Consider the following 15,240-nt stretch of genomic DNA (forward strand, 5'->3'; position numbering starts at 1 on the left):
TTATTTATTTATTTATTTATTTATTTATTTATTTATTGTCTCTCTCCTTTTTCCAGTGCAATGACACATAAATTTTTATCTTTTTCTTTTTCCCCACTAAGATACCTCAAGCACCCAAGAGAGTGCCTGGTACACAGAAGATGTTAAATATTTCTTAAATGTTAAAAGATTTAGTTCTGAAGGCAATACTGCCAAGTGAGTATTATGTCTATTATATCTGTTTTACAGCTACATAAACTGAGCTGTGGAGGCCAAATGACTTCTCCAACACCAGTCAGTGAGGAAGCTGCCTGGCTGGGGATCAAGTCACAATCTTTGCATTGTACTACTATTGTGTCTCACTTCGTATGATGATTCCGATTGCTATGTCCAAAGTCAGAGAATGAGAATGTTTCAAAAAGAGGGGATTGCCAATGGGCCCAAAAGCTTTTAGGAATGCCAGAAAGAAGGAAGATTGTGAAAAAAAAGCTATGGTTCTAGGTGATAGTGACCTTTGCCAAAGATATTTCAGTAGCACTAGAGCCAAACTCAGAAAGTGGTGGATGAGGGAGTGAATGGAAAGTAAGTAAAAGAGAGTGAATAGTTGATACTCTTTAAAAATTCTGGGGATGAAAAGAAGGAGAAAAGACTTTAATTATATGTAACAGATTTACTTTGTTCCTCTAAGCTCATTTGAATTGGGTTTCTGTGGTTTGGAGAAAAGAAATACTGACTATTAATAGGCTCAAGTATATCTAACAGTAGACAGTGGGGTGGGGGGTGGGGGGCGGAATCCCAGGACAGCTTTGTGGAAAAAATCATGTGTTCACTGGGTTTAAAACATGAGTAAGAATTAGGAATTAGCTAGAGGAAGTGAGGGGATAAAGATGAGTTAGAAGAGGTAATCAGGGTAGAAGAAACAGCATGAGCAGAGGTTTTGAAAGAAGACACAGCACAGTGTGTGTGTAAAAAAATGTCAGCTGGTATTCCTGGAGTGTGCAGCACATGTCAGAGAACAGCAGATGAAAAGACTGAAGAAATAATAGGAATGAGAGAATGGAGGATGTCAATAGGCCATATGCCTTTAGGTAGAGATGAGTTAAGCTGAGGAGTCACATGACCAGATTTCCCTATAGATAGGATAGATAGGAAGAGGGCAAGTCTTGCAATGCAACATCTTTTTCTTTCTTTTAGTACTATACTTTAAGTTCTAGGGTACATGTGCACAACGTGCAGGTTTGTTACATATGTATACATGTGCCATGTGGGTGTGCTACACCCATCAACTCATAATTTACCTTAGTTTTATCTCCTAATGCTATCCCTTCCCCCTACCCCCTCCCCACAATAGGACCCGGTGTGTGATGTTCCCCTTCCTGTGTCCAAGTGATCTCACTGTTCAATTCCCACCTATGAGTGAGAACATGTGGTATCTGGTTTTCTGTTCTTGCGATAGTTTGCTGAGAATGATGTTTTCTAGCTGCATCCATGTCCCTACAAAGGACACGAACTCATCCTTTTTTATGGTTACATAGTATTCCATGGTGTATATGTGCCACATTTTCTTAATCCAATCTGTCACTGATGGACATTTGGGTTGATTCCAAGTCTTTGCTATTGTGAATAGTGCGGCAATAAACATACATGTGCATAAGTCTTTATAGCAGCATGATTTGTAATCCTTTGGGTATATCCCCAGTAATGGGATGGCTGTGTCAAATGGTATTTCTAGTTCTAGATCCTTGAGGAATCGCCACACTGTTTTCCACAATGGTTGAACTAGTTTACAGTCCCACCAACAGTGTAAAAGTGTTCCTATTTCTCCACATCCTCTCCAGCACCTGTTGTTTCCTGATTTTTTAATGATTGCCATTGTAACTGGTGTGAGATGGTATCTGATTGTGGTTTTGGTTTGCATTTCTCTGATGGCGAGTGATGATGAGTATTTTTTCATGTATCCGTGGACTGTATGAATGTCTTCTTTTGAGAAGTGTCTGTTCATATCCTTTGCCCACTTTTTGATGGGGTTGTTTGTTTTTTTCTTGTAAATTTGGTTGAGTTCTTTGTAGGTTCTGGATATTAGCCCTTTGTCAGATGAGTAGATTGCAAAAATTTTCTCCCATTCTGTAGGTTTCCTGTTCACTCTGATGGTAGTTTCTTTTACTGTGCAGAAGCTCTTTAGTTTAATTAGATCCCATTTGTCAATTTTGGCTTTTGTTGCCATTGCTTTTGGTGTTTTAGACATGAAGTCCTTGCCCATGCCTATGTCCTGAATGGTATTACCTAGGTTTTCTTTTAGAGTTTTTATGGTTTTAGTTCTAACATTTAAGTCTCTAATCCATCTTGAATTAATTTTTGTAGAAGGAGTAAGGAAAGGATCCAGTTTCAGCTTTCTACTTGTGGCTAGCCAATTTTCCCAGCACCATTTACTAAATAGGGAATCCCTTCCGTATTTCTTGTTTTTGTCAAGTTTGTCAACGATCAGTTGGCTGTAGATGTGTGGTATTATTTCTGAGGACTCTGTTCTGTTCCATTGGTCTGTATCTCTGTTTTGGTACCAGTATCATGCTGTTTTGGTTACTGTAGCCTTGTAGTGTAGTTTGAAGTCAGGTAGCGCGATGCCTCCAGGTTTGTTCTTTTGGCTTAGGATTGTCTTGGCAATGAGGGGTCTTTTTTGGTTCCATATGAACTTTAAAGTAGTTTTTTCCAATTCTGTGAAGAAAGTCATTGGTAGCTTAATGCGGATGGCATTGAATCTGTAAATTACCTCGGGCAGTATGGCCATTTTCACAATATTGATTCTTCGTATCCATGAGCATGGTATGTTCTTCCACTTGTTTGTGTCCTCTTTTATTTCACTGAGCAGTGGTTTGTAGTTCTCCTTGAAGAGGTCCTTTACATCCCTTGTAAGTTGGATTCCTAGGTATTTTATTCTCTTTGAAGCTATTGTGAATGGGAGTTCATTCATGATTTGGCTCTCTGTTTGTCTCTCTGTTTGTCTGTTACTGGTGTATAAGAATGCTTGTGATTTTTGCACTTTGATTTTGTATCCTGAGACTTTGCTGAAGTTGCTTATCAGCTTAAGGAGATTTGGGGCTGAGACATCATGTCGTCTGCAAACAGGGACAATTTGACTTCTTCTTTTCCTAACTGAATACCCTTTATTTCTTCCTCTTGCCTGATTGCCCTAGCCAGAACTTCCAACACTATGTTGAATAGGAGTGGTGAGAGAGGGCATCCCTGTCTTGTGCCAGTTTTCAAAGGGAATGCTTCCAGTTTTTACCCATTCAGTATGAGATTGGCTGTGGGTTTGTCATAATAGCTCTTATTATTTTGAGATATGTGCCATCAATACCAAATTTATTGAGAGTTTTTAGCATGAAGGGCTGTTGAATTTTGTCAAAGGCCTTTTCTGCGTCTATTGAGATAATCATGTGGTTTTTGTCTTTGGTCCTGTTTACATGCTGGATTACATTTATTGATTTGCGTATGTTGTACCAGCCTTGCATCCCAGGGATGAATCCCACTTGATCATGGTAGATAAGCTTTTTGATGTGCTGCTGGATTCGGTTTGCCAGTATTTTATTGAGGATTTTTGCCTTGATGTTCATCAGGGATATTGGTCTAAAATTCTCTTTTTTTGTTGTGTCTCTGTCAGACATTGGTATCAGGATGATAATGGCTTCATAAAATGAGTTAGGGAGGATTCCCTCTTTTTCTATTAATTGGAATAGTATCAGAAGGAATAGTACTAACTCCTCCTTGTACCTCTGGTAGAATTAGGCTGTGAATCCGTCTGGTCCTGGACTTTTTTTGGTTGGTAGGCTATTAATTATTGCATCAATTTCAGAGCCTGCTATTGGTCTATTCAGGGATTCAACTTCTTCCTGGTTTAGTCTTGGGAGAGTGTAAGTGTCCAGGAAATTATCCATTTCTTCTAGGTTTTCTAGTTTATTTGCATAGAGGTGTTTATAGTATTCTCTGATGGTAGTTTGTATTTCTGTGGGGTTGGTGGTGATATCCCCTTTATCATTTTTTTATTGTGTCTATTTGATTCTTCTCTCTTTTCTTCTTTATTAGTCTTGCTAGCGGTCTGTCAGTTTTGTTGATCTTTTCAAAAAACCAACTCCTGGATTCATTGATTTTTTTGGAGGGTTTTTTGCGTCTCTATCTCCTTCAGTTCTGCTCTGATCTTAGTTATTTCTTGCCTTTTGCTAGCTTTTGAATATGTTTGCTCTTGCTTCTCTAGTTCTTTTAATTATGATGTTAGGGTGTCATTTTAGATCTTTCCTACTTTCTCTTGTGGACATTTAGTGCTGTAAATTTCCCTCTATACACTGCTTTAAATGTGTCCCAGAAATTCTGGGTATGTTGTATCTTTGTTCTCATTGGTTTCAAAGAACATCTTTATTGCTGCCTTCATTTCGTTATGTACCCAGTAGTCATTCAGGAGCAGGTTGTTCAGTTTCCATGTAGTTGAGCGGTTTTGAGTGAGTTTCTTAGTCCTGAGTTCTAGTTTGATTGCACTGTGGTCTGAGAGACAGTTTGTTATAATTTCTGTTCTTTTACATTTGCTGAGGAGTGCTTTACTTCCAACTATGTGGTCAATTTTGGAATAAGTGTGATGTGGTGCTGAGAAGAATGTGTATTCTGTTGATTTGGGGTGGAGAGTTCTGTAGATGTGCATTAGATCCACTTGGTGCAGAGATGAGTTCAATTCCTGGATATCCTTGTTAACTTTCTGTCTCGTTGATCTTTCTAATGTTGACAGTGGCATGTGAAAGTCTCCCATTATTATTGTATGGGAGTCTAAGTCTCTTTGTAAGTCTCTAAGGACTTGCTTTATGAATCTGGGTGCTCCTGTATTGTGTGCATATATATTTAGGGTAGTTAGCTCTTCCTGATGAATTGATCCCTTTACCATTATGTAATGACCTTCTTTGTCTCTTTTGATCTTTGATGGTTTAAAGTCTGTTTTATCAGAGACTAGGATTGTAAACCCTGCTTTTTTTTTGTTTTCCATTTGCTTGGTAGATCTTCCTCCATCCCTTTATTTTGAGCCTATGTGTGTCTCTGCATGTGAGATGGGTCTCCTACATACAGCAAACTGATGGGTCTTGACTCTTTATCCAATTTGCCAGTCTGTGTCTTTTAATTGGACCATTTAGTCCATTTACATGTAAGGTTAATATTGTTATGTGTGAACTTGATCCTGTCATTATTATATTAGCTGGTTATTTTGCTTATTAGTTGATGCAGTTTCTTCCTAGCATCGATAGACTTTACATTTTGGCATGTTTTTGCAATGGCTGGTACTGGTTGTTCCTTTCCATGTTTAGTGCTTCCTTCAGGATCTCTTGTAGGGCAGGCCTGGTGGTGACAAAATCGCTAAGCATTTGCTTGTCTGTAAAAGATTTTATTTCTCCTTCACTTATGAAACTTAGTTTGGCTGGATATGAAATTCTGGGTTGAAAATTCTTTTCTTTAAGAATGTTGAATATTGGCCTCCACTCTCTTCTGGCTTGTTTCTGCCGAGAGATCTGCTGTTAGTCTGATGGGCTTCCCTGTGTGGGTAACCCGACCTTTCTCTCTGGCTGCCCTTAACATTTTTTGTTTCATTTCAACTTTGGTGAATCTGACAATTATGTATCTTGGAGTTGCTCTTCTCGAGGAGTATCTTTGTGGTATTTTCTGTATATCCTGAATTTGAATGTTGGCCTGCCTTACTAGGTTGGGGAAGTTCTCCTGGATGATATCCTGCAGAGTGTTTTCCAACTTGGTTCTATTTTCCCCTTCACTTTCAGGCACAGCAATCAGACATAGATTTGGTCTTTTCACATAATCCCATATTTCTTGGATGCTTTGTTCACTTCTTTTTACTCTTTTTTCTCTACACTTCTCTTTTTGCTTCATTTCATTCATTTGATCTTCATCGCTGATACTCTTTCTTCCAGTTGATCTAGTCGGTTACTGAAGCTTGTGCATTTGTCACATAGTTCTCGTTTTATGGTTTTCATCTCTATCGGTTCTTTTAAGGACTTCTCTACATTGGTTATTCTAGTTATCCATTCATCGAATCTTTTTTCAAGATTTTTCGTTTCTTTGTGCTGGTTACATAGTTCCTCCTTTAGCTCTGAGAAGTTTGATCAACTGAAGCCTTCTTCTCTCAACTTGTCAAAGTCATTCTCCACCCAGCTTTGTTCCGTTGCTGGCGATGAGCTATGTTCCTTTGGAAGGGGAGATGCCCGCTGATTTTTTGAATTTCCAGCTTTTTTGCACTGCTTTTTCCCCATCTTTGTGGTTTTATCTGCCTTTGGTCTTTGTTGATGGTGACGTTCTGATGGGGTTTTGGTATGGGTGTCCTTTCTTTTGTTAGTTTTCCTTCTAACAGTCAGGACCCTCAGCTGCAGGTCTGTTGGAGTTTGCTTGAGGTCCACTCCAGACCCTGTTTGCCAGGTTAGCATCAGTGGAGGCTGCAGAAGATAGAATATTGCTGAACAGAGAGTGTTGCTGTCTGATGCTTGCTCTGGAAGCTTCATCTCAGGATTGTACCCAGCATGTGAGATGTGAGGTGTTGGTCTGCACCTAGTGGGGGATGTCTCCCAGGTAGGCTACTCAGGGGTCAGGGACCCACTTGAACAGGCAGTCTGTCTGTTCTCAGATCTCAGCCGCCGTGCTGGGAGATCCACTGCTCTCTTCAAAGCTGTCAGACAGGGACATTTACCTCTGCCGAGGTTTCTGCTGCTTTTTGTTTAGCTATGACCTGTCCCCAGAGGTGGAGTCTATAGAGGCAGGCAGACCTCCTTGAGCTGCTGTGAGCTCCACCCAATTCGAGCTTCCCGGTCGCTTTGTTTACCTACTTAAACCTCAGCAATGGCAGGTGCCCCTCCCCGAGCCTTGCTGCCACCTTGCAGTTAGATCCCAGACTGCTGTGCTAGCAATGAGGGAGTCTCCGTGGGCGTGGGACCCTCCGGGCCAGGTGTGGGATATAATCCTCTGGTGTGCCGTTTGCTGTTTGCTAAGACCCTTGGTGAAGCGCAGTATTACAGTGGGAGTTACCCGACTTTATAGGTGTTATGTGTCTCACTTTCCTTTGGCTAGGAAAAGGAATTACCTTCCCCCTTGTGCTTCCCAGGTGAGGCGATGCCTCACCCGGCTTCAGCTCTCGCTGGTCGGGCTGCACTCGCTGACCAGCACCAGCTGTCTGACATGCCCCAGTGAGATGCACCAGGTACCTCAGTTGAAAATGCAGAAATCACCCATCTTCTGTGTTGCTCACGCTGGGAGCTGGAGGCTGGAGCTGTTCCTATTTGGACATTTTTGCAATGTAACATCTTTAATCTCAAACCAACTTTCTGATTACCAGTTGCCCCTAAGTTTTTCACTTCTTCATTATTTACTTTTTTTTGGAAAAAAAAAAAAAAGAAAAAAAAAAAAGCATTTGTGGCTTACTGTTGCTTAAAAATGTTGACCTTTATCTCTCCTCCCGCTTACTATCTCATGTAAAGATTTAAAATCATATTCAACGATTTTGTTTTTGTAATTGGAAGAAGAGAATTAAACTTGGGATGAGGGGAAAGGCTGAAAAGGAAAAAAGTAAACAGGAAGGAGAAAAGGACATTTGTCTCCCATCAGTTCCTTTGAACTGGTTTTGAATCCTGTTTTGAGAGTGAAAGATGAAACAAGACTGATGGTCCTAGAGTAGAATACATTTTATCAAAGATGATTGGGATCCGTAGTTACTTAGTCAAAACATTTTATGATATATGGAATGATAATCTTAAAATGAGTATATTTATCTTATAATTTTGGTTTAACCTGTCTTAGTCCCTTCAGTGTTGCTATAAAGGAATACCTGAGGCTGAATAATTTATAAAGAAAAAGGTTTTATTTGGCTCATGATTCTAATGGCTGGAAAGTTAAGATTGGGCACCTGCATCTTGTGAGGACCTCAGGCTTCTTCCACTTGTGGTGGAAGATGAAGGGGAGCCAGTGTGTGCAAAGATCACATGGTGAGAGAGAGGAAGTAAGGGGGTAGGGGAGCTGCCAGGCACTTAAACTATTTTCAACTTTTATTTTAGATTCAGGGGGTAAATGTACAAGTTTGATACGTAGATGTATTTATTGCCTGGTGCTGAGGTTTGGAATATGAATGATCCTGTCACCCAGGTAGCCAACAGAGTACCCCACAGTTTTTCAAACCATGGCCCTCTCTTTCCCTCCCAACTCTAGTAGCCCCCAATGTCTACTGTTGCCATCTTTATGTCCATGAGTACCCAATGATTAGCCCCCACTTGTGAGAACATGTGGTATTTGGTTTTCTGTTTCTGCATTAATTTACTTAGGATAAAGACCTCTAGCTGCAAAGAACATGATTTTATTATTTTTATGCCAAGTAATATTCCATGGTGTATATGTACCATATTTTCTTTATCCAATCCACTATTGATAGGTTCCTAGGTTGATTTCATGTCTTTGCTGTGGTGAATAGTTCTGTGAAGAACGTAGGAATCCAAGCAATTTTTAACAACCAGCTCTCATGAGAACTATTAATAACTGAGTAAGTAATCACTCCTGAGGGAGTGCATTAATCTATTCTTGAAGGATTTGTCTCTATGACTCACATGGTGCTCATTAGGCTCCATCTTCAACTTTTGGTGATCAAATTTCAACTGAGGTTTGGAGGGGACAAACATTCAGACCATAGAAAATCTAAATAAATATGTTTTAAATAAAACTATTGGTTAATATTTTGATTTAGGGCCAAGAACTAATTAGCTGCACTGATTAGAACTATTTTTCCTTGCATCAGTGTGCCCAGGATGTAGGAGATGGAGTCAAAGGAAATTATTTTGGAGTTTTAAGATTTAGTGACTGCCCTACTGAATTTGGGACTTGTGTGGGGTCTGTAGTCTCTTTCTTTTGGTCAATTTCTCCCTTTTGAAATGGGACATTTTACCCAATGCTTGTAACCCCTTTGTATCTTGGAAGTAACTAACTTGTTTTTGGCTTTACAGGCTTATAGGCAGAAAGGATTTGCCTTTGTCTCAGATGAGACTTTGAATGTTGGACTTTAGTATTAATGATGGAATAACTTAAGATTTTGGAAGATTATTGGAAAGGCATGATTGTATTTTGAATTGTGAGAAGGACGTGAGATTGGGAAGGGACAGGTGTGGAATGATATAGTGTAGCTGTCTGTTCCCACCCAAATCTTATATTGAAATGTAATCACAAATATTGAGATGGTCTGGGTGGAAATTGATTGGATCAAGGGGGTGGATTTCTCAGGAATGGTTAAACACCATCCCCTTTGGTACTGTCCTTATGATTGTGAGTGAGCTTTCATGAGATATTTTCCTTTAAAAGTGTTTAACACCTCTTCCCTCTCTCTTTTGCTCCTGCTCTGGCCATGTGATGAGCCTATTCCCCCTTCATTTTCCATCATGATTGTAAGTTTTCTGAGGCCTCTCCAGTAGCCAAGCAGATGCCAACATCATGCTTCCAGTACAACCTGCAGAACCATGAGCTAATTAAACCTCCTTTCTGTATAAATTATCCAGTCTCAGGTATTTATTTATAGCAACGTAAGAACGAACTATTATACATACTAGCCAAAAAAAATCCCCCGAGTGAATGGATTCACAGCCAAGTTCTACTAGACATACGAAGAAAAGCTGGTACCAGTTCTACTGAAACTTTTCCAAAAAACTGATGTGGAGGGACTCCTTCCTAACTCATTCTATGAAACCAGCATCACCCTGATACCAAAACCTGACAAAAACACAACGAAAAAAGATACTATAGGCCAATAGCCCTGATTAACATAGATGTAAAAATCCTCCACAAAATCCTAGCAAATAGAATCCAGCCGCACATCAAAAAGTTAATTCACCATGATAAAGTAGGCTTAATTCCTGGGATCCAAGGTTAGTTCAACATACAGAAATCAGTAAGTGTGATTCATCACATAAAAAGAATTTAAAACAAAAACCATATGATCATCTCGGTAGATGCAGAAAAAAACTTTTAGTAAAATCTAACATCCCTTCATAATAAAAATCTTCAACAAAGTAGGCATTGGAAGAATATATTTCAAAACAATAAGAACCATCTATGACAAACCCCTTGAGAAGTGGAATAGGACATGGAAGCCCACTCTCACTGCTCCTATTCAATATAGTACTGGAAGTCCTAGCTAGAAAAATCAGGAAAGAGAAAGAAATAAGTCACACTATCTCTCTTAGCTAACAATATGATTCTATACCTAGAAATCTAAAAACCTAAAAACTCCACCAAAAGGCTTCTGGAACTCATAAATAATTTTAACAAGGTTTCAGAAGACAAAATCAGTGTACAAAAATTAGTAGCATTTCTGTATGCCAATAATGTTCAAGCTGAGAGCAAAACCAAGGGTGCAATCTCGTTTACAATAGCCATAAAAAATAAAATACCTAGGAATACATCTAACCAAGAAGGTGAAAGATCTCTACAAGGAGAACTACAGAACACTGCTGAAATAAATCATAGATGATACAAACAAATGAAAAAACATTCCATGCTCATGGACTGGAAGAACCAATATTGTTAAAATGGACATACTGCCCAAAGCAATCTACAGATTCAGTGCTATTCCTATGAAGCTATCAATGTCATTTTTCACAAAATTAGAAAAAAGTATTCTCAATTTCATATGGAGCCATGAAGATCCTGAATAACCAAAGCAATCTTTAGAAAAAAGAACAAAGCTGAAGGTATCACATTACCTGGCTTTAAACTATACTGTAAGGCTACAGTAACCAAAGCAGCATGGTACTGGTATAAAAACAGACACATAGACCAATGGAACAGAATAGAGAACACAGAAGTAAAGTCATACACCTACAGTCATTTGATCTTTGACAAAACTGACAAAAATAAGCAATGGGGAAAGACTCCCTATTCCATGAATGTTACTGGGCTAGCTGGCTAGCCACATTCAGAAGAATGAAACTGAACCCCTACCCTTAACCATATACAAAATTAACTCATGATGAACTAAATATTTAAATGTAAGACTTCAAAGTATAAAAATTCTAGAAGAAAACTTAGGAAACATCATTCTAGCCATCAGCCCTGAGAAAGAATTTATGACTAAGTCTTTAAAAGCAACTGCGAAAAAAACACAAAGTTGCCAAGTGTGATCTAATTAAGCTAAAGAGCTTCTGTAAAACAAAATAATTGACAGAGTCAACAGGCAACCTACAGAATAGGGGAAAATATTCATTAACTATGCATACAACAAAGGTCTAATATTCACAATCTTTAAGAAACTCAAACGTTTAAACAACAACAACAACAAAGAACCACAAATAACTCCATTGAAAAGTGGGCAGAAGATATGAACAAACACTTATCAAAAGAAGACATACAAGTGGCCAATAAACATGAAAAAATGCTTAACATCACTATCATCAGAGAAATGTATATCAGAACCACAATGTGATGCCATCTCATACCAGTCAGAATGGCTATTATTAAAAAGTCAAACAACAACAACAGATGCTAGTGAGGCTATGGAGAAAAGGGAACACTTACACACTGTTGATGGGAATGTAAATTATTTCAGCCACTGTGGAAAGCAGTTTGGAGATTACTCAGAGAACTCAAAAGGCACCTAACATTCAACCCAGCGATCTCATTACTGAGTATATATCCAAAAGAAAAGATGCTGCTATCACAGATTATAACAGACTGGGTAAATTATAGGAATAGAAATGTATTTGGCTCATGGTTCTGGAGGCTGGGAAGTGCAAGAGCATGGCATTGGCATCTGGTGAGGGCCTTTATGCTGCAACATCTTGTCACAGAAGTTGGAATGGCTAGAGAGGGCAATGCAACAACAGTTGTGAAAGCAAGACTAATTTTATTCAGGACTATCGCAATAGGGGAAAAGAGACCTCAATATTGAACTGGGCTTCATTGTGAATACAAGTGGGACAAGTGGGAATTATAGCCAAGGAACATGGTGGTTTGCAGATGAAAAATTACTAAAAGGAGATATTGTCTTAGGCAATTCTGGTTACAATGGCCTAACAGGATTCCTGCTGAGTGCAGGCCAGATTGATGAGCTATCAAGAGTAGGGAGTGAGAAATTGTGATCGGATATTAAGGGTAATTAGGTATCAAGGATGGGGGATTCTTACTAAAGAGATTTAGTAGAAGTCTTATTAAAACTACATTTTACAAGGAAGTACACAGATGGGCCTAGGAGAAGGTTCAGTAGCCTGACTAAAGTTTGGTCAAACAAAGAATCTTTGCATGGATACAAAAAAAATTACAGTAAGTGAAACAGATAAAAATTTCTGCATTTACATAGCATAAATTCTTATGGGGGAGAAATTATAGTGTACATGCCCATCCCCAGTCCTCTGCATTGGCATAAAACTCAGTGGAATTATGAAGGTTGTAAATAAGGAAGCCTTAGGATCATTCAGGTATAGTATCTTTGATATGGTCATTGACAAAGCATGTTCATGTGGTAGATGAGGCAGTTTTTCCAAGTTGCACTGTGGGAAGCAGATGTAATTGAATGGGAGCCTAAGCCAGAGAGAATGAACATGATAGGCACAACATAGTGACTCTAGCTAACTTAGTAGTTTGTGGGCACATTTTAAAAAATAAAAGCTTTGAGGTAGAAGATGAGGATCTGTTTCTATCACATGGAAGACTATGGAAACAATAGACATTTGGGATATATTTTCTGCCTTGATTGATAGCATCACCATCTACTGTGTCCCTCAAGCAGAAAAATATTAATTTCTTGTTTGTCTCTTCTCTCTCTCTAACCCTGTATATCCAATGTGACTACCTGAGATCTCCATCTCCTCCATTTCTCTTCTATCTTTTCTTTCCATCTATACATCCAGTATAGATTATGATGATTAATGAGATTATTATGATCTCTTGCCTTGACTCTTCAGTAGCTATTTGGTAGCTTTGTTTGTTATCCAGAAATCTCAGTACCACCTTTGATTCATGATTTATATTGTTTTTTGAGTTATCTTTTAAAAATAAAAATCTGATTATGTCACACTTCTGCTTAGCATTGTTCCAGATTTAAGCTGTATAGATTTGCTTACAAAATACTTCAGGATATAACTCTGTTTTACATTTCAACACTCTATTCTGAGCACTCCCCATGGCATGGCATGCCCTTTTCTACTTGTGGCTGGCTTTCATATTTCCTAAACACCCTCTTTGTCTACACAGGCTGGTTTTTTTTGTTGTTGTTTTTTTACCATTTGAAGTTTCTACCCCATCGTTCTATCTAACTCCAACTCATGACTCAGCATTTTCCCTCACATGACTTCTCCTCTGATACCTTCTTTAAATTCTTTACATCTCAAAGTCAAAGAAAGGACTGTCTCTCCTTCCACCATGGCAGTTTTCTTACATATCTGTATTATAGCATTGGTCACACTGACTTACAGTTATTTCTTGCTAAGCCTATCTCCACTACTATTCCTGCTATTAAGTAATATGAAAAAGCTTGGGGAATGCTTCAAAATGTTGATATCTTCCTCTTATTCTCTCAGGAAGAAATGTTTCTCCTTGTGCTTTTCTCATTTTCTGCCTATGCATTCTCAATTTTGAGTGTTTGGATGTCCCAGCTTCTCTTGGAAGCAAAACAAGATCAAACCCAGCAGGAACTTCCTGGTTGGTGAACACATTGATGTATTCAGAGGGCGGCATACCCAGAGAGCACATGGAAATTCAGTTCCCCCAGCATCCTCCATAACTTGTCCTGTGTATCTCTCCCATCTGGCTGTTCCTAAGTTGTATCTTTACAATACACCAGTAAGGAAAGTTTTTCCACTTAAAGTTAACAGCAAATTGAGAAGGCTATGAAAGCAAGTCTGCTTTGGTCAAGATGGTCACTCTGGGTTTCTTGTGTCATGAAGACAACTTCTTCCAGTCAAGATGGAGTAACAGAGACCTGATTTACCCCTGTCTTAGTCTGTTTGTGCTACTACAACAAAATATCTGAGACTGGGTAATTTACAAAGAGCAGGAATGTATTTCTTATGGTTTTGAAGGCTTGGAAGTCCAAGATCAAGTCACTGACATCTGGTGTCTGATGAGGGCCTTCTTGCTGCATCCTCACATGGCAGAAGTGCAGAAGAGCAATTGAGCAACCTGGCCGAATACTACATGAAGGCTCTTTATAAAGGGCCCAATTCCATTAACAAGAGAGCAGCCCTCATAGTCTAATCACCTCATAAAGGCTCTTCCTCTATCATATTGGCAAAACTTGGATTGTGGAGGAGACACCCTCAAAACATAACACCCTCCCACATTAAACAACTAAAAAACTGAACCAAATATAAGAAGAAGTGACATTCAAGACAATGACGCTGGGCAACTAAGGGCTGTGATCCCCAAGAGATGAGAAACAAATGAGAATTTTTTGTTTGTTTTCTGTGGGAACATTGATCTGAAAAACTTAGCTCACCATTACAGAGAAATACAAATCTACCCACAACCACCCCAACTCTTTGAGAAGAAAATGGAACCTACGTAAACCCACCAGAGCCTAAGAAAAACATTTAAAGGTGAAAAAAGAACTTCACTCTCCTGGAGGCCACATGGCGGGCCATTCAGAATGTATAGTATGGCACTGTGGAGAGCAGAGGACACAAAACTAACAGTGTTACAAAGGTGGGCCCAGGAGGGTATGTATGAAGTGATGACACAGAAAGTGCAAGGCTCCTGTGAATTTCTGAGTGCAAGAGAATTTTAAGTAATGAAAATTTTATGTAAGAGCTACTATGTACTAGTATTCCATTAAATGTTTGGGACAATCAAGAGTAAATTTTTTTTTAAAAAGAGGGATCACATCCAGCTGCACCCCAGCCCCTAAATTCCCAGGTGGCAGAGGCCTTGTGCAATGCCCCAACATGTGCCTTTGTGTCATGCAGGCCCAGAACTGATTTGCTTGGAAAAATGTCATCACTATCTTGTCTTCCTCATTCAATTCTTCTGACTTTGTGCTAAGGATGGCAACAGAAATCCCAACCGTGCCCACATCTATACTTTTGTTTTGGGGAGATTTGTGTTAATTCAGTTATCACTGTACTATGAACTCTGTCTCAGAGATCACTAGTCTTTAAAGATTCCTTGTACAAAGGACATTATTTATTGTTGTGCTTGAGATCTCTGTAAATTTGGTTGTCAGCTATATAGTGTTTTGAGGTTCTTTAACATTGGAGAAATGTGTAA

Source organism: Rhinopithecus roxellana, chromosome 1 (assembly GCF_007565055.1).
Source record: "Rhinopithecus roxellana isolate Shanxi Qingling chromosome 1, ASM756505v1, whole genome shotgun sequence".
Classification (NCBI taxonomy): domain Eukaryota; kingdom Metazoa; phylum Chordata; class Mammalia; order Primates; family Cercopithecidae; genus Rhinopithecus; species Rhinopithecus roxellana.